General features: G+C 43.1%; 1 pseudogene; it reads left to right on the forward strand.

Annotated features, from left to right (window-relative positions):
- The first annotated feature begins 926 nt into the window (after positions 1–926).
- On the forward strand, positions 927–19,791 carry LOC139208587 (uncharacterized; annotated as a pseudogene).
- Positions 19,792–20,723: the final 932 nt, after the last annotated feature.

Below are 20,723 nucleotides of genomic sequence, written 5' to 3' on the forward strand. Positions count from 1 at the left end.
ATTTTGTTAATCAGCTAAACTTTACATCCAATATTGTATGTGAAATTAAAACGTAAAACTTACGTATAAAGGGCATTATGAATATCAATTTGTTGACAGCATGCACATTAGGCAAACATTGAAGCATTTAAAACAGACAAATGTACATTATAAATATGTGCAGTTTAATGAGGCTTGGTTAAACAAATTTTGTAGGGAACAGAATGAAGTAGTTTCAGTGAAGGCTGGTGATAATGATGTAGTAAGTGGTGAGTCTTCTAGAGAAGTTGTTGAAGATGAGCTTCTCCATGACAGACAGCAGCATTGCATGTTCCAGGATACATGTCTAATGCCTGTTGATTGGTCAGGAAGCTCTAGATCAGTATTTTGATGGGGTTTTGAATGTGGCACCAGCAGAAGGGAACAATCCAGTTGGACTCCTTGCTGATCCGACAAATGAAGCTAAATGCTTCCCTGTGTTCCCACAGGGTCGGTTCACATACCATAGTAGTAGACCACAACGCTTGACATTGTCTCGTTATTGTAATAACAGGAGTCTACATGCTGATGACAGGTTTGCTCACAATGTAGAGTATATATTTTATGCCCAGTACATGTCAGAAAGTGAACAAGTTAAATCCAGTGTGTCCATTGCTTTAAGAAAAGGCAAAGGAGGTCAGACATCACAAAAGTTTAGTAATAACTGTGTGCAAGACAACAAGTCTTTGAGTCAGTTGTTAGAATTTGATGATGGTTATAGATTTTTGAAACCTATCAGAGGTACTCCAGCTTTCTGGCAGACAGCACAGCAGGACTTGTTGGCTTGTGTTCAACAGCTTGGTGTTCCTATGTGGTTTTGTTCATTTTCTTCTGTTTATCAGATGGACAAACCTGCTTAATAGTATTTTGAAACAGGAAGGTAGGACACAAACTGCTGAAGATCTGGAATGGGCAGAGGTGTGAATTGTTGTGTAGGAATCCTGCCAACGTTGTCACTCTGATAACAAACAGCTGTTAGCTGCCAAAGATGTCTAACCGGCTAACAGCTAACTGTTTGACGGTTAGCTAAAGTTAGCTTTTTTTAAAAGATAAGACATACCTCACTACATAATAAATATTGTGTGTTTTGGGTGTCTGTGCTGAATTGAAATATGTACGGAGTTAATGTCCATTCTTTGACTGGTTGTGTATCAAAACAATGACACCTACCACAGCTGAGATTTAGCAATAAGTGCCAGCTGTGTCATACATGTCATAGAGACCTATAAGAAATCTCTGAAAATGAGTGAAACTTTGTTTTGTGCATGCTTGAGGATTTTTAAATCACTTGTCTTAACATACAGTTAAATGGTATTTAAATGTAATTATCAACCATGATTTTAATTAATGATTGTTGTCTTCTGTGATTTACACTCCACAGAAGACTGCCTCACATCCCTGATACTTCATGTCACACAGATGTTAAACAGATCAGACATTCTCACTGTTGTGCATCATAACACAGAGGGACTGCCTTGTCATAGAGCAGATCTGAAAAGTCACCATGAACTGCGTCTCGCAGATGTCCTCTGTCTAACAGAGACTCATCTCAGTGGTTCACTTGTGTCTAAAAGTCTGCTATTGGATGGTTACAGCATGTTCAACCTCTACCACAAACAAGAATACGCCGTTATATCTGATTTTTATCTCTCTGCCATGGTGTTGTCTCCATTCTGGTGTGCTGCAAACGTATTATAGTTATCATAGTCCTGTGTATTGTATATTGAACAGTGATATAATGTAAATAGAAGTGGCATTTTGAGAACTTTGGGGAAAATGAATACTGCAAAATCGTGGCAAATTGGAGGCTATACAAATCACTCTCTCCATTTCCTGTTACGGTAAGCATCATTTCCGGCTATCGGAGTTTCTGTGTACTGCGCTATCAACAGCGTCTCACATTTTTCTCCACTGGATCTACTTTCACGCTTTACTGTCCTAACCAACAGCTGTACATTTAAATTTAAAACCTGTGCACATATGTCTCACTCCCTTGTGGTGATTATCTCGCTATTTCTGTAGCTTTATATCTAAATCACTTGCTAGCTTAAAAAGCTAAACCTCCAAAATGGCTTCTCTCTCTCCCTCTCAGTCTCCTGCTCAGTGTGCCACATGTTTAGTTACTCCTCGGCCTCCATTAGTGAAACGGGCACCTGTAATAAGTGTAGTTTATTTGCTGTACTGGAGGCGAGGCTTAGTGAGTTGGAGACACGGTTCCGTACCATGGAGCATAAGTCTGTAGCTGTAGCTAGCCAGCCACCAGTAGCCGGTGCGGGCCGACCTAGCTTAGCTCCTACTCCCCCGGCGGTTCCAGGGTGGCTGGGTGACTGTCCGGAGGAAACATAGCCCAAAGGAGAAGCCCACGGTGCACCACCACCTTCAGGTTTCCAACAGATTCTCCCCACTTAGCGACACACCCGCTGAGAAACAGACTCTGGTCATTGGAAGCTCCATAGTCAGGAACGTGAAGCTAGCGGCACCAGCAAACATAGTTAAGTGCATCCCGGGGGCCAGAGCGGGCGACATAGATTCAAATTTAAAACTGCTGGCGAAGGATAATCGTAAATTTGGTAAGATTGTAATTCACGTCGGCGTTAATGACACCCGATTACGCCAATCGGAGGTCACCAAAATCAATGTGGAGTCGGTGTGTAACTTTGCCAAAACAATGTCGGACTCCGTAGTTTTCTCTGGTCACCTGCCCAACCTGACCAGTGATGACATGTACAGCCGCATGTCATCATTTAACCGCTGGCTGTCGAGGTGGTGCCCAGCTAACAATGTGGGATACATAGACAATTGGAAGTCTTTCTGGGGAAAACCTGGTCTCATTAGAAGAGACGACATCCATCCCACTTTGGACGGAGCTGCGCTCTTATCTAGAAATATGGCGAAGTTTATTAGTCCTAAAACTTGACAATCCACAGTCGAGACCAGGAGGCAGAGCTGCAGTCTTACACGCTTCTCTGCTCCTCCATTAGTACAGTCACCCACCCAACATCCCATAGAGACTGTGTCTGTCCCCCGACCACTCAGATCATACCGTGTTGGCTCCGACGCTTGGACAAAGTGCTGTACCAAAGAGCCCGCAACCTGCATTAACATAACTAGCGCGGTAGTACCAACGACCTGAGGCTTTTGCCAACCATATAGCAACTACGTCCTGGAAACCGGGCCCAGTCTTCATTCCTACCAAAATTCCACGGGGCAGCTGCAACACCACCCAGTTGTTGGAAGACAACAACTGCAGTCCAGTCCATAAAGACAACATTGAGGTCAAAGATCAACCTGTGGATCATTAATTTTAAAGGGGGACGGTCTCTCTCTCTCCCAACCCCAGGATTCTCAGGACCTGTGCGACCTGTGTCATCTCTTCAACCTGAGCCTGGACCAGGAAAAAGTACCAATGTTGGGGTAAGAAAGCCCAAGAAGAAAGGGCAATGTCGGGTGAGGTTCTGGGAACTTCTCTCCTTCTGTTTTCCCATCTCCACCCTGGCATCAACAGATACTCATCTTCAAGCTGACATTGATTGTCACAGGGTGTTCCCACAAAGTAGATCAGTCACTGAAGATGATTGAGCACTAGTGGAATTGTAGAATCAGAGTTGTAAGCAAATACTTTGAATGCACATTGACTGTACTTTATGTTAAGTTGCACATTTTGAAAATATATTTGTTAAGCAATAGCAGTTTATTTAGCAATAGTAGTTTATATTTATGTTTTTATATTTTCTATCCTCTTCTTTTTTTTTTACTCTTTGGCATTCAGTGTGGATGGCAAAGTAAGATTTTCACTATACAGGGAAACCCGTTTCTGCACTGTACACTTGACAATAAACGCTTTGAATCTTGAATACTAAGTAGAGGTGTTAACATTGCTGTGATATTCAGGTTTTTGCACACTTCATAGATTAGTTTGCTCTTTCAGTAGCTCAAGCATTTCTGGTCTAATTAACTTTCTGTAAAACTCCACAGGATAATGAATATCTGGAAGTGTGACACTCCTTTGAATGTGAAAAAGGTTTCTTTCTCTAAGAAAATCCTTTTTCCTTGGAAAGTTGTATTTTGCAGCACAGGACTCATGTTTGGCAGTAGTACCTCATCTAAATCATCTTATTCGCTACTGTCTGAATTGCGATACACTTGACTCAACGCATCCCTCAAACTCACTGTCATCTCCAGTGACGATTGCCAGTACATCCTGAAGACTGTATTGCTTCCTGTTATCCATTCATCTACAATGAAATTAAATTGACATTGAAACTGGATCAAAATGGAATAGTTTATTTTTGAGTGTCTCAGTTAAAGCCAAGGTGCATTTTTTTGTAATGATATGCAAACTTGTTTTATCTTTAAATGTGCTTTTTTAAAGTTAAATTGAATTTTTCAAGCATTGTTCTTAGTGAGAAGGATGTCACTTGGAATTTTCCATGAGTTTAAGGTTAATAGCCCAATGTAAAATGTCACAGGAATATTCACTGATGGGCAGTGGGCAGGCAGGATTCAGGGTGTTTAAGGTACAGCTTGGAATCTGAGAGACACCATCAGTGAAACACTGATTAGAGTCAGCAGTTCTTTGGCATTGTGATGTACAGAAGACCAAGAAAGCGTGCTGCTGCTTTGGAGGCCTTTAGATGGTGAAAGGGGTAAAGATAAATCTACTGATTAATTAGAGCTTGTCAATTTTCTTTAGAGTCGTGAGGAATGGGATGTGAATTCTCGGTAAGTCAGGTTCCTGGCAGTTCATCATGTTCTCCCACAACATAGCACATTTTACACTGACAGGAGTTTTAATAACAGATTGTTAGATATCTGGGTTTTGTGCTTTAATGTTAAAGCTTCCCTTGGCCAACATAAGCTGCTATGGTGGACCAGGACACAGACACCAGGGAAGAGTGAGTGAGGAGCCGGGGTTGATATACTGCAGATGCCATGAGCTGATTGATGACAGGTGTGTAGTCTGAGTAAGGTGATGAACTCATTGATGGCAGGTGTGCTACTGAGACCATGCTACAGAGACAGCTGGGAATACAAGACAGTACTGAGGCACTGTCAAACTGGTTACAAAAGCAGTTATTCTGTCCCTGCACAATACAAGAGTATATCCAAAAATAGTAATTCACTTCAAAATCCAAGATAAGAGAATGGAGATGCCTAAAGAAAAAAACACTAACAATAAACTTTAAAGATATTCATTCATTCATCCTAGAAGACAGCTAAATAATTCCAGAGACTCAAAGAGCAAGAGACCTACAACTCTGTGGTACAGTTCTCACTGGCGCAACATGTGTGTTGCAAAGGGGCTCAGGATTAAAAAAAAAGATGAGTCCACCAACCCAAGACCTATCACATCAAAACAACTGTTATTCTGGCTACCAGCATGACCAAACACATTTTTAGCACAGAAGGGCAGGGGCATTTCTTCAAAGAAATGCTGGAGACAAGGGAAATGGTCCAACTAGAGATGACCACAGACTCATGACACACAAATACAGGAGGAATTGGGAATGAACCTCTCAAGAAAACAGTTGACTGATGCAGACATCTCTGTTCTTTCAAGAATGGATTTATTCAGGTTTTTCCAAAAAAGTATATTTTTTAATGCTCATTAATTGAGTGCAGAAACTATTTTGTTTTGGGCACACACAAGGCCTGCAATATTCAAGTGTATTTGTATAAAGAGAAGGACTTGTGAGGATAATGTAAGAAATTGAGTTTAAAGTGTACATTGCACTCATTTATTCTGCATTCATTCTATTTTATATATTGTAACCAAATTTCTGTGGGGTGATACTTCATTTGGAAACCTTTTACCATGTTCTCAGATTATATTTTAATTTAAGATAATTTAATGATAATTATGATGAACTGCCCACATTAATTTTACAGAGGGTAGGAGTGCTACAGAAGTCATATACATTATGCACTACTCTGTGCTTAAGATACAAAGTCAGTTTGTCAGTAAAACAAATTTGTCACACCACAGAGGATTTAATTGATAAATCAGTAAATATAAAACAAATGTTTTTAGAATGGTTCATGTAATTGTGTGGAGGAAGCCTATCAGATGGCCTTGCAGAGGTCAAGTAATGAACTGTTAGAAAATAATTACCCACAGAATCTATGTTTCCCCCGACAAATTAGTTGTGTTTTAGTTAAAGACTTTCAAGTTTTTTTTAAAAACTAGTCGATATTTTGTAGTTTTATTATTCCTTCATTTTTCCTGATTTATTTTGTAGTAGTCTCCTCTTGTTCTTCCTGCCTTTGTGTGTTTTCCCGCCTTTGTGATTTCCTTCACCTGTTCCTTGTTTGCCTCACCTGTTTTCAGTCACTACTTATACCTGGACAAATCCCTTGATCATTAGTTTGTCTCAGTCTGCTGTCAGTGTCAGTCCTTATGGTTCGCTTCTGAATTTTTGTAACTGCTACCTCAAGTATGCCTTCATCTTTTGCTTTTTTAATATTAAAATCTCTTATGAGCTACCTGCTCGTTATTGAAAACATTGGCATATTTTACACTAAGACCCAGCAATACCTATGGTTTTCAAAGACCTGGCATTCAGTCTGTTTTTATGTCCTCTCATATTCCACTTAAATAACTTTTCTGAACAAATGTCCTTTTGTGGGTTATCTATGTTAAGTCATCATTAAAACAGAAAATATTATTTTAAAATATTAAAATCTCCCATGACAGCAATATTGTTACTGAGTGGATTTAACCAATCAAGTAACTTCCCTAAGTTCTGTTTAAACAGACACAGGATATGATGGTGGTCGATAAACAACTACTAATATCAGAAGTAGCATAGTGACACACCAAACACTCTACATACAAGTCTACATGTGGCACTTGTAGAATGTTACATAAGTCAGTATCTGCAGTGTACATGCAAACACCACCATGTTGTCTTTCAAAACCATAAAGTTTGAAAACCATAATCTTTACTTCATCCAACAATGAAGCACCAGGTAGCCATATTTCAGTCACAGCAATACAGTTAACCTGCAAATGCTGTGTACATGATGTCAAATCAGAAATGTGACTACTCAAGTTCTGCACATTCATTAAAAAGACACCAAAATGTGCGCTTCGATTGTCTGTCTTGTTACATATTGTGGCATAGTTTGAATAGCATCCTGAATGTCATCTTTGCAGTATATGGTTTTGATGTTAAAGTTCTGAATAATTAACCCTTGCAGACTTGTAACTTGACTAAGTGCTACATATGCTTAGCCTGCAGAGAAAGTCGTCTTCAGAGACCCAACAGCGCTGTCAACAGTGATGCCTTGTACTTTGAACAGTACAGGCCCAGGCTAATCTAAGTGGAAACTGGTGACGCAAACCGCCTTTAGTGGTCACTGTTTCCTCCTGGTTCTATTCCAGTTGAATCAACCAAGTCTACAGACACTCACACATCTCTTCCTCCTCTGTGATCAAACATTAACAGAGTTAACTATGTGTGTTACTTAATCAGGACAACTCTGAAACAACTGCTGAATGTTATGCTCATTTACTTGTATATTAGTGGGAAAGATGTGTAAAGCTGAGCTGACTTCACCAGTTTCCCGACTTTTTTAAAAATCTGATCACTCTAATATGCATGTGTCCTTTGACCGTGTTCTAACTCAATTCAGCAATTCTGCAAAAACACTGTTTTTCTGCCTGACTATCCGTGTAAATTCAACTACTTTCAAAAAGACTGGATCACAAATTAACACCAACATCATCAACATACAGAGCTTTCCCTTTCACTCGAGGCAACTGGAAGAAATCTCCAATAGCAAGTATACTAACATTACCAGAGAGAGATAGGGAGGGACCTTTCGTCAAACTAGATTTTGACAGGTACCACGCCCCCTTGAACTTTGTTTGACCCCCTCAATCGGGCCGGCCTCACTCACACACTGTACATCATGGACGCCGACAGCAGCGAAGGGTTTTATGTGAGCCTGCCCTCCAACGCTAGTAAAGATGTGTTTCAAGATAACACCAGCTTGAGTTTCACTGTAGATTTAGCCAAGGCTATTGAACTGAAGGGGAAATGGGTGGTGGGTCTGTGTGAAATCATTTACCCACATACATGGTATACTCTGCCTACACATAACGCTTATTTCGAAATAGTCAAAGTGGAGGGTGACCCGCAACCGGTGGTGATTCAGAGATTTGGTCAAGGCAGGCATTTTGACAAACCAAAAGACCTCTTGGAACAGCTAGTGCCATTCCTCAAAAAGTACGACCCGACCACGCAGGTGCATTACAATAACGTGACCAAAGGCAGTGGTCAGTACAAAATACGCGTCTATGCCCCCCTGGCCTATCTGCTGGGAATGAAAATAGGAGCATGGTGGACCCTCTCTAACCGCAGAGCTCCTTATCCCTGCGATCTGAGCATAGGGATTTATAACCTGTTTGTATACACAGATATCATTCAGTATCAGCAGGTGGGCGACAGTCACTCACCTCTGCTCGTCCATGTGAAAGGGGATTTTGGAGACGTGGTGAACGTTAGGTATAACACTGTTCATTACTTACCAGTATCTAAAGGATACATCAAAAGTATTCACATCGAGATCAAGTCGGATCGTGACCGGTGCATGAACTTTATGTATGGAAAGAGCATACTGAAGCTCCACTTTAAACCGGTTAAGTCCTTGTAAAGACTCATGGCATTTCACGGACAGGATCCTAGACGTCTTGTGGCTTGTTATGAAAATCAAGCGGGTGGCTCTCTGCCCGGTTTTTATGGCGCTCCAGTCATGTATGGCAGGGGAATTGGATCGCTCTTTTCTAAGCTGTTTCGTTTCATCTCTCCAAAGAGGTTTTGCCATCGCTAAACCACATCTGAAATCAGCCGCCACAGGCATAACCTCAGACGTTGTTGTTGGGCTTCACTATACAGTGAACAGCACATGGTGAAGACCGCATGTTTCTTTGTCTGTAAAACTATTGGGCTCCTTTCCCCAATGCCCAGTTTCACAGATAGGTGTGAAATCACCCCCGCGCCCAGCTCCACTGTCACCATTGGCCGGAGGGGACACATGATTTTACGACCGCAGGCCACAAAACCAGTTCACCCCCACTGAACTCTCTTTTTTTTCTCATCGTCTCTCCTGCTCCCTCTCCTTCTGCAGAGGAGAGACCAGCTCTCTCCTGCTCCCTCTCCTTCTGCAGAGGAGAGACCAGCTCAACTCAGCTAAGCTCTGCCTCAGTGTGGTCTGTCCAGAACAGCCACCTCCTTCATGGTAGCGACACAAGGTCCTGCCTGAAGTAAGCAGATCAGCGCCAGCAGGCACGACCCAGAGTCTGCCAGCTGATAACCAACAACAAGAGCACACCAGCAAGTTAGCACAGAGCTGCTAACTAACAGGAACAAAGGAGCGACCGGATTCCTCCAGCCTGCAACCACAGCAACGGACACAAACCACACCTTCCCTCCAGCAACAAGCTGAGAAAGCAGCACCCTCAAGGACACTTCGTCTCCCCTTTTAAGGACTGGTAACTGCATACATGGTTTACCCTTGTTAATGTATTGACTTGCTTTAATGTTCATTGAGTTTGATTATTGTGATGTGTTGCAGATTACTGTGCATCCATTAAGTTTAGTTGATGTTAGCCTACAAACTAACCATCCTGTCTTAACCTGCACCTTTTATCTCTCTCACACACACAGTCTGCAACAGGCCACTGAGGGACAAAGCTAAGCTAACAGCACTTAGCTTTCCTTTGTCTGCCTCTGACCCACACCCCAGGGGGTCTGGCCATCACCATTTGGTCTCTCTCCTCCTCTCTTTGTGGGACCCACCTAACATCCCTCAGCCTTATCACACACACACACACACACACACACACTCTTCATATTCTTGTTAGTTTAGTCATAGAGATTTAGTTAGATTGTTTGATTGATTTTGTTTCTGCAACAGCAGATGTCTTTAATACCTACTCTGCTTCAGCTGTACTTACAACCAAAGTACAAGTCCTTAATGCATAACAAATGATGTCCCTGAATTTTGCTCTGTTTTATTAAATGTTTTAATACTTGCTGTCTCCTTTAATGTTGTACAATTGTGGACACTGCCAACCTCTACACTGTCAAGAACTCCAAAATCCTTCAGCTAGCTATCAATGTGGTAATTTTGGTAGTAATTATTAAATTAATTATAAAACATAATTCCAAATTGATAGTTTAGTATTTTTATGAGACTAAATCAATTAGAACGGCTGTCTTTTCCTCGTTTTTCGAGGTGGTGCCCCAATCGAGGTGGACTTTAATCGAAGTTCATTTATTTTAATAATTATTAATTATCTTTGATAATTATTAATTATTTCTGATAGCCAAATTGAACATTACCACTTGTTAAAGCACAACAAATGGTGCGTCCCGTGTGAGGCAGAGTACTGTTGGCAATTGTTCATATTTGTACAATATTAATTTTCAGCAGAATTTTGGTCAAAACCAAAATTTTTGATAAAACTTTAAAACGAGCAAAATTATCATTTTTAACCACTAGTCAGTCACAGAAGTACTTCCAGCTGTACTTTCAAGTGCATTGTGGTGAAAATCAATCTAACTAAATTAAGCTAAAAACAATTGGAAGAGTTAGTGTACTGTGAATTAAGGCTAAAGCTAATGCTAATACTGGTGCCTATGTTTGAAAGCAAACATTGAAAGCCCCATAGTGTTACATTTAGAGCTTGCTACTGCTGCTAACCTTTCAGGTAAACCTACCCTGTAGGAAGAATTTGGTTCTGCATTTGAATGTCACACATTCAATGCAATCTGTCCATTCGCTGTTAACTAAAGTGCTTCCTGTTTAAGACACAGCGTGCCACCGGCCCTGTGAACTTAGAGCTTGAACCTGGCTGTTACTGCCGTGCATTTCAGCCTGAATAAGAAATAGAGCCTGAGAGAGAGCCACAGTGTGCTATCAGCCCTGTGAAGTTAGTACCTAGCTGCAACTGCCACGTGTTCCAGCTTGAGTAACTTAAAGAGACATTCCTGACTGTTACTGCCGTGCATTCCAGTTAGAGAGTCGTAATTTTGGTGAGCAAACTTATTTTGTGTAAATCTGCATTTACCTTAATTGGCCTCAGTTTGCTATCCCCACCAGTTCCACTAGATAGTGTATAGCTACCTTCTAGTGCAGGCCACCACAGTGTTAGGCTAGTAGTATTCCCCAAGCTACACTTCAAGGTGTCTGCCACCGCAACACCACAGCCAACCACTTTGCTTCATCGCATTTTAACTTGTTTTACCTCACCCCTTTTCAGGCAACAATGGAGAACCCCTGTGTAGAACAGTTTATTTCTTCCGTAGCACAGAGCCTAAAGCCTGGCTACCCCGAATTCATCAACAAATTGAATTTCAGTGAGTGTACAGAAGAGATAGACTCCCTACTCAACGACAGGTGTGATGCACAGACTGCATCCAAGGGCTCCTTGTTAAAATGCTTGCTTTTGACCTTTCACAGGCAAACCAGCCTCGCCCTTCAGAGCAGAGCAGCCGTAGAGAAGGAGGTAGAAGTCCTGAGAGCGCAAAATTCTAGCCTCTTCCATGAGGTTCAGACGGCTAATAAGAAAGCCCTGCGCTACTTAGAAGACCTGCACACAGCAGAGTTAGATCTCTGTTCGCAGAAGGAAGAAATGTATAGACTGAAGTCAGAACACTTGGCCCGACCAGAGTCAATCAGCCAGTGTGATTCCGGTTACTCCGATTCACACTCTTCTATCAGTGACAGGTTCAGTTTTTCTCCAAACAGAGGACATGAATTATTCCCACCTGAACACAAGTTCTTGGGAATGAAGTCAGCTCCTCAGCCTCCGCTGAGAGACCGAGCTCAAAGCCACCTGACTTCCCATTCCTCTGAAACAGACATAGAGGAGTTGTCTAGTATATCTTCTAGAAGATATTCTGTCCCAGGTCCCTCATTCACATCATTGCACGACACATTTCTCCATGCTTGTCCCTCCAAAGATGGGACTAGAACAGTCCAGGACTGCTCAGCCTCCTCTCTGCATCACCGTCAGAGTGGCCGCTGTTCAGCTCCTGTTCTTCCACCACAGAGAAGTGTAGGGCATGATTTACATATCAATGACACTGGCTTAGTCTCGCCTTCACAGAGTCCCCGCCTTGAAGAGCTTGAGCTTCTAGCTAGAAGCATTGACAGGTTTGATCCAGATAACTGTGATCACCAAGTTGAGGACTATTTCAGGGAGCTAGACTACAACTTAATTGACTTACCCCATGCAACTGAAAGGGAGAAAGTTAGACTTGTGTGGAAAACCAGCTCTAAAGCGGTCCACAAGTTTATACAGTCACGACCTCCCAGTGTCAGAAATGAGTATAAATTGCTACGTCAAGCACTGACAGAAGAATTTTCCTGTGCCACTGACGACACCACAGCAATAATTGCAGCCCTACAAATTAAGCATGCCCGTCGTGAGCATCCAAAAGAGTACTACAAACGTTTGAGACACGCATATTTCCAGGGAAAGAATGCACCAGGCTTAGAAGAAAGCTCCACCTTCAAGGCCTTATTCTTGAGAAACCTCCACCCATGTGTGCGTACTCACGTTGTACTCAGGACACAGGAAGGTGACCCCTCATTGCAGGAGATCCGGAAGATGACACAGGTAGTCTGGGAAACTATTGTCTCTTCCAAAGCAAGAGGGGGGACAAGTGAGCCACCCAGCTCACACACCAAGGTGTCAGACAGGTCAGCTGCCCCAAAAGTTCACCCTCACAACAGACGGAAGGGGGGTGACAAAAGACCACATAGGGACACTGAGCGTAACCGCCAGGTCCATCCACTGCCCAGGGATAGACACTCCGAGCACAGGAGCAGGAGACTGCCATATGCAGAAATCCAGGCAAGGAACAGTGACCAGGTAGCGTACGGGTCAGATGATGACTACAGCATCTCTGACTGCAGCTCAGAACATGGTAATAATCTTCCAGACACTGACAGTGACTCTGTATGTCTCTCTCCCTCTGGCTACCAGGAGCGTTACAGCCCTGAGCCACGAAAGAGTAAGAGCTCTAGAGCTCACTCCTTTTGGTCATAGCAGCACTGACAGATTTGCAGACACCAAATCTTGTACCTCACCTTCACTACAGCTATTTAGGCAAATTTGAATTTGTTAGCAACAGCAGCAAACTCATTTGAGCACTCAGTAATAAACAAACATTACTGAAAGCCTAAATTCTGATTGGATTCAACACCACTGCTCAACTTTCAAGTACACTTGGACCAACTTCATATTTTGTCAGTAAGATCATACAAAACACACGTAGGACACACTGTTGTGACTTTGTCATTTTAGGTGCCTCTATCTCTGCTACATAACACACTGACATTTCCTGTTCCCACTAACCCTCACTAACAACTGAGAAACACAGGTTATTAGGATGCAGTATGTCATTGTTGTGTATGAAGAACTGTTTTGTAACGTATGTCTGTTCTAGCTTAGCCAAGATAGATTCAGCATATGCCCAGTTGGATAACAAACTGCCCAGTAGTTACCAACTTGTTTCACCTGGACTGACAAAAATGAACAATGGCCGAAACATGCACAATTATCCCATCAGCATCCCACATCAGGTGACATCCTGATGGCAGGGGGGATGTTGGGCTTCACTATACAGTGAACAGCACATGGTGAAGACCGCATGTTTCTTTGTCTGTAAAACTATTGGGCTCCTTTCCCCAATGCCCAGTTTCACAGATAGGTGTGAAATCACCCCCGCGCCCAGCTCCACTGTCACCATTGGCCGGAGGGGACACATGATTTTACGACCGCAGGCCACAAAACCAGTTCACCCCCACTGAACTCTCTTTTTTTTCTCATCGTCTCTCCTGAAGTGGAGAGACCAGGTCTTTCCTGCTCCCTCTCCTTCTGCAGAGGAGAGACCAGCTCACCTGATCTTTCCTGAAGAGGAGAGACCAGCTCAACTCAGCTAAGCTCTGCCTCAGTGTGGTCTGTCCAGAGCAGCCACCTCCTTCATGGTAGCGACACAAGGTCCTGCCTGAAGTAAGCAGATCAGCGCCAGCAGGCACGACCCAGAGTCTGCCAGCTGATAACCAACAACAAGAGCACACCAGCAAGTTAGCACAGAGCTGCTAACTAACAGGAACAAAGGAGCGACCAGATTCCTCCAGCCTGCAACCACAGCAACGGACACAAACCACACCTTCCCTCCAGCAACAAGCTGAGAAAGCAGCACCCTCAAGGACACTTCGTCTCCCCTTTTAAGGACTGGTAACAAACTCTAACTGGGCATAATTAGCATAGCATTACTGCATACATGGTTTACCCTTGTTAATGTATTGACTTGCTTTAATGTTCATTGAGTTTGATTATTGTGATGTGTTGCAGATTACTGTGCATCCATTAAGTTTAGTTGATGTTAGCCTACAAACTAACCATCCTGTCTTAACCTGCACCTTTATCTCTCTCACAAACACAGTCTGCAACAGGCCACTGAGGGACAAAGCTAAGCTAACAGCACTTAGCTTTCCTTTGTCTGCCTCTGACCCACACCCCAGGGGGTCTGGCCATCACCATTTGGTCTCTCTCCCCCACCTTTGTGGGACCCACCTAACATCCCTCAGCCTTATCACACACACACACACACTCTTCATATTATTGTTAGTTTAGTCATAGAGATTTAGTTAGATTGTTTGATTGATTTTGTTTCTGCAACAGCAGATGTCTTTAATACCTACTCTGCTTCAGCTGTACTTACAACCAAAGTACAAGTCCTTAATGCATAACAAATGATGTCCCTGAATTTTGCTCTGTTTTATTAAATGTTTTAATACTTGCTGTCTCCTTTAATGTTGTACAATTGTGGACACTGCCAACCTCTACACTGTCAAGAACTCCAAAATCCTTCAGCTAGCTATCAATGTGGTAATTTTGGTAGTAATTATTAAATTAATTATAAAACATAATTCCAAATTGATAGTTTAGTATTTTTATGAGACTAAATCAATTAGAACGGCTGTCTTTTCCTCGTTTTTCGAGGTGGTGCCCCAATCGAGGTGGACTTTAATCGAAGTTCATTTATTTTAATAATTATTAATTATCTTTGATAATTATTTCTGATAGCCAAATTGAACATTACCACTTACTACCAAAGCACAACAATGTGAAAGAAACGATGGGCAGAATGACCGCTCAAGCCAGGCAGGAGGGGTCAGGAGGGATTATGGTCCTTTCCCACAGACGGCGAAAGCGTCCTCCTGGGGACCAGATCCCTAATAAAGTCAGGGTAGCTCATAAGAGGAGGTCAGTCGCGGCTAACAAACCACGGGGGAAGAGGTCGGCTGATATTTTCTAGTCCATCAGAAATGGCTCATCACAAATCGCCAGAATGCACCCTGGCTGAGCTGGACCTATTCTCCGCCCCCATGATGCAACTTTCCATAGAGGATATGATGTATACTGAAATACTGCCTCTATCAGCCATCACCAACAGAGGTCCCATTGAATTTTTTTATTCCCGGAAATGGGGAAAAATATTTAGATCTGAATGACACTCTGCTCCATCTTCGTGTTAAAATCACCAACGCAGACGGCTCAGTCCTGGCGGATGATGCACCCGTATCACTGATCAATTATCCACTAAATACAATTTTCAGTCAATGTGACGTCACCCTGGGTGATAGATTTCCCAATCTAGCACCACTCATCCTTACTGGGCCATGATCAAAACCCTCCTCAACTATTCTGGGGACACTCAACAGTCAATTCAGTGCCGGGCTTTTTTGCAAAGACATGGCTGGAGCAATGGACTCTGTCGCCCTGGATGGTGCTGACCAAGGATTCAATCCCTTTTAACACTTCACTCACTGTAACATCGTACTCCTCCGTCTCACGTGGGGGTTCGGTCTCCTGCTTCTCCGGGGTGCTTGAATCCTGCTGCTGCTGCTGCAGAGTCAGTCACCCGCCGGTCTTCTTTTTGACCTTGCTTCATGAGCGACATATCTTTGCAGCAGAGCGTCATACTTTAATTTTTTCATAAGAACTCAGTCCTGGTTCATTTAATACTTTTCTAATGCTTTCATCCAAAACGTCCTCGGCCGTCTGTCTGATGGAAGATTCTGGCCGAGTCAGTCGATTAAGTTGATGGGGTGAGATGAGAAACATTTTCTGTGACATTATCTTCTGATGAGTCCTCCTAGAAGATTACCCAGGATAGGGACCGCCGCTGACAAGAGAGGGAGGATGAATCCCCCCGATTGTTTCATCAAAGTCTGACGCTTGTGTTTTACAGCCGTCTTTCTATCAGCCAGCAGTCTGATCATTTTGCTGTACTTTTTTAACTTTTTGTATTGAGAAGGGGAGAGAGGGATGTTCCCCTTTTTAAAACATTTAAAGCAATCTCACAGAGAGCCTGAAGAAAGTCCGGAGAACTGTGGGTAAGGATATCTCTGCGCTTGAGAGGCGTAGCCCGGTAAAGAGCCTAGATTAACGGAGTGTTCCTTCGTATCAGGGTCGACATGATGAATGAATGAATTAGTGTGATTAAGGCATGTAAACGGCGGGCCACTGGTGAGGTAATATACCCGTCCTCAGTCTGTAGCTTTCTGGGCAGGAAGGCGTGAGGTCTACGATTAAATACCCACAGGGCTCCTTGTTGGCGTCTTCAAAACTTTCCAGAAGTTTTTCTGAAATCACATCGTCCAGGATGATCAAATGGGTTTTTTCGGGGGGAAACAAATCTGCATCGTCAAAAGAATCAGGCAGTCCTTCCACAAAATTGATTTTTTTTATTCCACTTTTGCATCTCAGCATGCATTGGTTGATAAGACGTATAAATCCATACAATATTTTCAGGTACATTGTCCATCGCATTGTCTACTAAATTTTTTACAAAATAGGTTTTTCCAGACCCGCTGGGTCCGACGACCATACATGAAAACGGTGTAATGAATCTTGGATCAAACATAATTTCCTCTAGATGAGCCATCTTTCTTTCCTCAATACCCAAAAGGCAGAGTCTTACCGTCGCTAAAGAGACGTCTTTTGTCATACACCACTCTGAACTTTTTCTGAAATGCAGCATTCTTCAACCTGAAACCCTTTTTATCGCGTGTGATATTGAACTGAGGGCCTTCAATCACGTCACCGCGAGAGCCCTCGAGATAGCCTTCAACCAGCTCCCTGACACTGTCAAAATTGATGCGTTCACTACACTTGTGGGTTTGAGTGATCCCCTTGACACGCAACACTGTTTTCTTCTGATTTTTGGTGCATAACTTTTAGGACCAGCAGCTGCAAATTCATCAATAGTGTCACCGTCTAGCTCATCGGTTAAATCACCCAGATAATTACCCACTTCCAGCGGAGAATCTCCCTGTTTTACCACATAGATTAAGCTGTCGGTATCTGTGTAGAGAGCATTCTCTCCTACCTGCTCCAGATAACTGTACAATTTCAGGCGTGCATAAGCGGTGGTGAACGCAGCAATGAAGATGTTATCTGTTTTACCTGGAGGTGGTAGGCAGCGCTTGTTGTAACTCCACTGGACCATAGCAATCTCATCACTCAGAAAACCAAATGTAGCGGGTAGAAGCTACACGTTAATTAATTAATTAAAAGCTCTCGTATCAATAGGGGCACCACTCCGTCTTTACGGAGAATTATTAATTTATTACCTTATTAGCTCAAATGGCTTTAGTAATTGAATATTAAACAGTCTCAGTCTAAGTAGTAAATTCTCGAAAACAGGGATCTCTGCCTTTACGGGTAATAAATCAATATCGACAACGACGTGATAAATGAAATTTTATTAATGACTAAATGAAAAAATGTAAATGAAGTGAAAGCAATAATAATCAGACGACATAACAGAATGGATGAGGTTATTATAGGATTTGGCGATAATGGAAGGATAAGACAAAAAGATAAAGAAATGATATAGCCTGCTAAAGACCGCGGCGCATTTAATAACTGGTAACTTTAGCGACGGAAAAACGAACTTTAAGTCTTCACACCAACGTCTGACCAGAGATAACTTAAAAGGCATCCGTGATGGGCCTGCAACCGTTCACTCCCCCTGGTTAGGCTGGAGTGCACCAGGATATCCTTTAGATTTTTGTTTCTCCTGAAGGCTGAGATAATTTTGTATCTCTCCAGGTCCCCATTATCTGCCTGGGCCTCACGGAAGTGGGACTTTATTTTGGAGCTGAGCCTCACCAGGTCCTGTGAAAATGTGGCTACGAATGGTATAATGGATTTTTGATCCGGTTCCCTGATATATTGTCCCTCCCCTTGAAATATTTGCCTGACCTCTCCTTTTATGGTCCTCAGGAAGCGTTTGGAGTATCCCCGAGGCCTAAGCGCTGTGAATAGTGTGGACGTTGCCACCTCCACGTCCTCTGGGAAGCTACAGATCCTATGAAAACAGATGAGTTGAGACTTGATGAGTCCTCTGTAGGTGTGTTTGGGGTGAAAACTGGATTTATGTAATAGAGCGTGTCTGTCTGTGTCCTTAAAGTGTACTCTAGTGGCCAGTTTATTGTGTGTTTCGTTGTGTGGAGTGAAAAAAACCTGTGTGTCCAGAAATTCTATTTTTTTTCAGTGTGTATATTGTGGGTAATGGTGATCTATGGGTGGTGTGTATTCAGGATCTGGAGGAACCCCTCAAACTCAGTCTTGGAGCCCCCCCAGATCCCGAATATGTCATCCAGGTATCTGTAGTATATGAGTGGTAAATGTATGCATTTGGTAAAGGCTGTAGCTTCCCAGAGGCACATGTAGAGGTTGGCGTAGGCCAGGGCGAATTTTTTGCCCATGGCTGTCCCGTGTATTTAAAGGTAATGTTTATTGTTGAATTGGAAATCATTCCTGGTGAGGCTCAGCTCCAGTAGCTCCAGAATATCCTCATCCGGGCGTTCAGGGTCAGGGAATCTGTTAAAGATTTCCCTGATGGCTTGGAGGCCCAGAGTCGTGTCGATGTTTGTGTAGAGGGAATTGATGTCTATTGAGAATAAAAATGCATGATGTGGTACCTGAATTCCTTTGAGTTTATTTACGAAGTTGTATGTGTCCTGAATGTAACTGTCATGTTTCTGGGAAAGTGGATTGAGGTAGAAGTCGTGTGTATGTGTGTGTGTGTGTGTGTGTGTGTGTGTGTGTGTGTGTGTGTGTGTGTGTGTGTGTGTGTGTGTGTGTGTGTGTGTGCGCGCACAGCCACTGCACCACTGGGAGTTTAAATCAGAGTTGAGAGGGACTATTGCTGACAGGTCAGTTCCTGATTGGTCCTTTTGTTGGTGGTTGGGCCTATTTCAGTTATCTCCCCCAGGAGAGGAGATCACGCTGGGGGAGACAACAGGAAGATGGCAGCTGGGGGCAGACCTGGGCACGGGCTGAGGAAGGAAAGGGAGAGTAGGTTAGGGTAGAGGATAGAGGTGAGGGCTGAGGTTGAGGTTAGGGTCAGGCGTGAAGGTGGAAATTGAGAGTGGGAGGGGTTTAGAGGTTAGGGTTAGGGTCAGGAATAGGGTGAGGGTGAAGGTTAAGGTAAGGGAAAGCAGTGTGGGTAGGGGTTAAGGTAAGGGAAGGAGAATAGGGGCATTAAAAAGGCATTTGTGATGTGCCTGTAACTGTCCCTCCTCCCTTGTCAGGCTGGAATGCACCAGCATATCTTTGAGGTTTTTGTTCCTCCTGAGGGCCGAAATAATTCTGAATCCCTCCAGGTCCCCTTCCTCAGCCTGGGCCTCCCGGAAGTGGGATCTCAATTTGGAGCTGAGCCTCACCAGGTCCTGTGAATATGTGGCTACAAAAGGTATGGTGATTTTGTTGTCCTGTTCCCTGGTATATTGCCCTCCCCTCTGAAATATTAGTTTAACCTCCCCTTTTATTGTTCTTAGGAACCTTTTGGAGTATCCCCAGGGTCTTAAGGGTCTGAATAATGTGGAAGTGGCTCGTTCAACGTCCTCTGGGAAGCTACAGATCTTGTGGAACCAGATGAGTTGGGATTTTATGAGTCCTCTATATGTGTGTTTTGGGTGAAAACTGGATTTGTGTAAAAGTGCGTGTCTGTCAGTGTCCTTGAAATGTACCCTGGTTGCTAATTTATTGTGTGTGTCGTTATGAGGAATGAAGAAAACTTGTGTGTCCAGAAATTCTATTTTTTCATGGTGTATGTTGTGAGTTATGGTGATTGATGGATGGTGTGTGTTTAGGATCTGGAGGAACTCCTTGAACTCAGTCTCGGAGCCCCCCCAGATCCCAAATATGTCGTCCAGATATCTGTAGTATGTGGTTGGTAAGTGTCTGCATTTAGTGAAGGCTGTAGCTTCCCAGAGGCACATGTATAAATTGGCGTAAGCCGGGGCAAATCTTTTGCCCATAGCTGTCCCATGAATCTGTAAATAGTTTTTGCCGTTGAACTGAAAATCGTTCCGGGTGAGGCTCAGCTCCAGCAGCTCCAAGATATCCCCATCTGGGCGCCCCGGGTCTGGGAACCTGTTGAAGGCCTCCCTGATGGCCTGGAGGCCCAGAGTCGTGTTAATGTTGGTGTAGAGTGAGTTAATGTCTATTGAAAACAAGAAGGCGTTAGTTGGTGTGTATAGTCCTTTAAGTTTATTGACGAAGTCGTATGTGTCCTTGATGTAACTGGTGTGTTTCTGTGAGTGGGTTGAGGTAAAAGTCTATGTATTCTGCCACTCGACACGACTCTGAGCCACAATCACTTACT

Source organism: Pempheris klunzingeri, chromosome 10, assembly GCF_042242105.1.
Source record: "Pempheris klunzingeri isolate RE-2024b chromosome 10, fPemKlu1.hap1, whole genome shotgun sequence".
NCBI lineage: Eukaryota > Metazoa > Chordata > Actinopteri > Acropomatiformes > Pempheridae > Pempheris > Pempheris klunzingeri.